General features: G+C 44.2%; 1 pseudogene; it reads right to left on the bottom strand.

Moving 5' to 3' along the window:
• Positions 1–534: 534 nt before the first annotated feature.
• On the bottom strand, positions 535–4,007 carry LOC146174307 (uncharacterized; annotated as a pseudogene).
• Between the last annotated feature and the right edge of the window lie 561 nt (positions 4,008–4,568).

The following is a 4,568-nucleotide window of genomic DNA, read 5'->3' as shown; positions in this document are numbered from 1 at the left end:
ATGGAATCTGATCCAGATCATACCTGAAAGGCCTTCTAGTTTTCTGCGTTTTCCTCAATCGAAGCTTAATTTTGGCAACAAGAAGCTGATGATCGGTGCCACAATCGGCCCCAGGCCTTGTTTTTACTGCTTGTATAGCGCTTCTCCATCTCTGCCGGCAAATAATATAATCGATCTGATTCCTGTACAGACCGTCCGGTGAAATCCATGTGTACAGGCGCCTCTTGTGCTGTTGAAAATGAGTATTCGCTATGGTCAGGTTGTTTTCTTGACAGAACTCTACTAGCCTGACATTCAACCTTTGGAGCTTTTTCAGGTAGTTTGAGATCCTGGTTGCCTGTTTCAAATGAGCATTTACAAATAACACTTCTAGGGGATGCAAGGTATTGCATTGAAATGGCTGCTTGTCCGGCGCTTCTACCAAAGAAATCTTATCGCGTTTCTGGTAGACTAAAACTTAACTATGAGAATTATGCGTGTTTGTCGACATGTCGTGAGGAGGAAGATAAGATATTCCGTCTGCCTTATAAGCATTCAGACAGTCTTCATTGTGTTCTGGAGCTTGTCCCTGATATACCGTTAAACAGGGGTCTCAGGCGCTCCAGATGCCTGTTATGTATTCGTGTATTGGGGCATTTCAGCGCCATGCCCACCATGTCTCCTTGGACACGGCCGCTCAATGGAGGCGCACTTGGGTGCGGCCCGTCGCGTCTCCCGAAAGAGCCGTATTGCGCCTAGTTCTCATCGCCACCGCCGCGGCGCCACCGCTCCGGGACAAGTCCAGGCGGAGAGCTGCGCGCAGCGGCCGTGCCTGTGCTTTCGTTTAGGCGTCCGCGCGAGCGGCGCTGGATCATTTTAGGATTTATGAGCTGCGTTTCACACATTATGGTGATGCCACGTGCAAATTTGTTATTGATAAGGTGACAGCGGCATGTCACCATGAAAGCGCTTTTTCAAGGTAGACGTGGACCCGTTTACAACGAGAATCGAAGAAGCAGTGCGCCTCGCCGAGTGGGCACCCATTTAGTTACGGGCGTTTAAACCGATGTAATAAAATATAACATAATACAATCTTGAACTCATGACAAAATAGAAGCCTGGGCGAGTTGGTATGTATACATTCTAAAACAGCGCAAAAGAACAGGGACGAGAGAACAAAACGTACAACACGAGCGCTGACTTACAACTGATTTATTGAACATTAGTGAGCAATATATAAGAAGAAAACTGGGTGATAAAACCAGAAGTAGTCGACGTCAAACACGATGTAGGGGGCCGTAAAAGCGATAAGAGCGTGGTAGGTTGATGAGGGTAAAAGACGATATAATCTAAAAAGAGATGATTGAAGTGAACAGATACATTCGAAAGATGGGAAGCAGTTAATGTGACAAGGTTTAAGGAGCCATAAAAACGATAAAAGCGAAGATTGAAACATGATAAAATTGATAAAATATACAAAAGGAGTGGAATGCATAAAATTGACAGGTTACTGCTAAAAACTGCTTAAACTTTAACGGCGAGTTAAACGATGGCGATCAAAGTCCTGCAGATAGAAACCTTGTTGTACGTTTTGTTCTCTCGTCCCTGTTCTTTTGCGCTGTTTTAGAATGTCATGACAAAGTTTGGGGCCATTTATTCAGCCTGCACTTTGTGGAAACTCACAATTCAGGACGTAGCGTTCAGCATTATTGTTCAGCGTGTTCCTCCATTTTCGCTGGAAATAATATTGAAGTGAGAAGCACCACCTGAATGTACTAGCTGACACAAACTTACAAAAGAAACAACACGAGACAACCAGTTCAACCAGACGCCCGAAGGCTAGGCAATTTTTTTCTTTTTATTTTGAAGCCACATGACGCACAGAGGACACCCAAGCCTATTACAAACGAAGAACTTTCCTAGAAAGAGGTTTATGTATTATTATTATTTTTTATTTTTTATTATTTACTATTATTATTTTTTAAGTATTATTTTTTTCACTGTCAGGTTTATATTTCCTGCCCAGTTGGTCAGCAGGGGTCGCATTAGTTTCGTTAAAAACGTTTTGCAGAGGCCCTTGGTGTGACTGAGGTCTCCTCTCTCGCAAATCAACTCCGGACATTGCACAATATAGGGAAGAAGGGATAAAACCAACATGTTGCATAACTTGCTGCTTCTTCTGACCTCTGGGCACTTCATCACTTTGCTAACAAAGGTGCATGTAAGCTTGCACAAGGCAACTACCTCCATTTTTGGATACCTTAGGTGTCCATCGTCAAGATTCTTGATAATTCCATAAATTGCTTCAGTTGGCTTTGCTACCTGCAGCAGGGTTTTGCAGGAATCACAAGGCACCTGAAAACGAGTACAAACCGTTATCAAAGGATTGGGACAAATAAAAAAATAATGACACTCTAAAGTAAGCACTCGAATACTTTTAAACTTTTGTTAAATATAAATAATAAAGACCCCTCCCCCCCCCCCCCCCCCCAGGGCAAGCACTGAAATCAACAACCAAATTTAAAAAAAAAAGAATGTTTCATGCAATTTTGTAAAAATGTTCATACCTTCTCTTCACATGCACGTGCAAGGTAACCAGCCAAGCATGCGATCGGTGCTGACTCTATGTCTGCTGCTGGTTCACACCACACATGAATGTATCCAAGCTCTCTAGAAAACTCTCTCGCAGCAGAGGTGATGGCAGCGGGCAAGGTATGACTTTCGTAATCTTTAATGCCAAATTTTATAGCTGCCTTCGCCTCAGAGTTAATAGGTGCATTTGCGGACTGATGCTTGCAAGATGCCAACCTGCACAAAGCATGGCAAAATTTGTATTATCTCCGTTGATTTTCGTTTGTCGCTAATGGTACCTTCAGTATTTTCTCTGAAGTGAAAACTGCAGCCCTTGCGTCAACTCTGTCGTTCCCGCCATTGAATTGCCTTAGGCTGCTAAAAACGATTCTACAGGATCGCTGTTCAGGGCCTGCGTTAGGACGTATCGGAAGCTGAAAATAGGAGATTCGGTCAGATGCAATGCACTAGTAAGGCGCACAGAAGACATTATTGTAAAGATATACTTACTTGACGTGATCAAGCAGGTACTCAATTAGCGCCACTGTTGATCTAGTTGTCATGATTGTTGCTTCGTACGTTTCCTTGGTTAGTCTTTGCTTCGACGTGCCTCCTTGGACCTGAATGTCTTCGATAAAGCAAACAAAGTCCAACTCTAACCAAGAGAGCCGCTCGTCATCTGACAGATAGAATGGCTCCTCTTGGTGCTTCCATGCCTTCACTGATGCAATGTTGTGCAAGGCATACCATTTCGATATCATTTGCATAAACGTGATTGTGGCGGAACTATCTTGAAACTCACACGCTTCAGGGTCGCACTGAGGGTTGCTCTGGAGGAACTGAAGTGTGGCTATCACAGGTGGGGAAAATATATCTACTGCCCTGCGCACCTTCATTTTTTCAAGGTTGCTTGGCTCAACATGAGCCCGCGTGAGGAACTTTACAGGTTTAACTAGAAGTTGGGATTGTATGTCAAAAATCTTCTTCAAGTAATATCCACCTCGAATGGCCTGCCCCTCATCCATCATTACGCTTTCCAGAAAGTTCGTGCGGAGATTTTTTATCAAGTGGTTTGGGTCAAACGCCAAAAAAAGGGGGTCACTTCTGAAAGGGTGAGGCACCGCATGTACAAGTGCACCTTCCTCTGAAAGGCTCTTGAAAAAGGCAACGTTAGTTTGATGGTTGTCCGCAACAATTCTTGCGATGCGAAAGCCAACCTCTTCGACTGACTGCATGACTTCCATGGCCATTGAATGAAGCTTATCATTCTTAAGGCAGCGGGTGAAAAAATAACCCAGTGGTATGATGTAAGATGTTGATAAGCCTCTCAAAACAAAACACAACAGACGGTTTGCCACCTGAGGGATTGTTGTTGAGAGCTCTGCAGAGCCGATGTCTACGAGGCCGAACACTTTGTCGACTTGTCGGTCATATATGACCTTTTGAGCTATAGACATCTCATCAACAATTAATGAACCGTAGGCCTCTTGCGGCACACTCAAGTTTTCGTATTCCACACGAAGGCGTTCTTTGATGAGAGATGTCACACCAACTTCTCCTGTTGACTGACCAACATATTTCTGCAGAGTGGTACGGCACGGCAGCTTAAAAGACCTCTTGATCGGACATGCTCGTAGCCTTTGCTTGAGCATGCTTTCCAAAGTATACACTCTCTCAGAACATGCTCACTGTACACAGTTTTTTTCATGCAACAGTTGGTCACTTGATTTCTGGTGAAGAGAGCTGTTTTTTCACATGCTTCGGCTGATTTTAGTAACTTCATGAAGTCCTGAACCGCCTTGTTTTCTTCATAACCTTGCAAGCGCTCTTTCAATTTGTCGTGCTCGGCTTGCAGTTTTTGCAGCGCTTTTGCTTGGCGAGCGATTTTTGATTTCAGCCTGTTCTCGGCCTTCTTTGCATCGTCCAACACGCTCGCGAGATCGAATGCAGTCTGACAAGCCTCATCAACCAGCAAAGCATTTTTGCTACAGATTTCCAACGCAGACTGGCATGCATCC

Source organism: Amblyomma maculatum, chromosome 11, assembly GCF_055883805.1.
Source record: "Amblyomma maculatum isolate TAMU_Amacu chromosome 11, ASM5588380v1, whole genome shotgun sequence".
In the NCBI taxonomy this organism is placed as follows: Eukaryota; Metazoa; Arthropoda; class Arachnida; order Ixodida; family Ixodidae; genus Amblyomma; species Amblyomma maculatum.
Note: the sequence above shows the minus strand (reverse complement) of the source record. Positions and strands in the feature narration are given on the sequence as shown.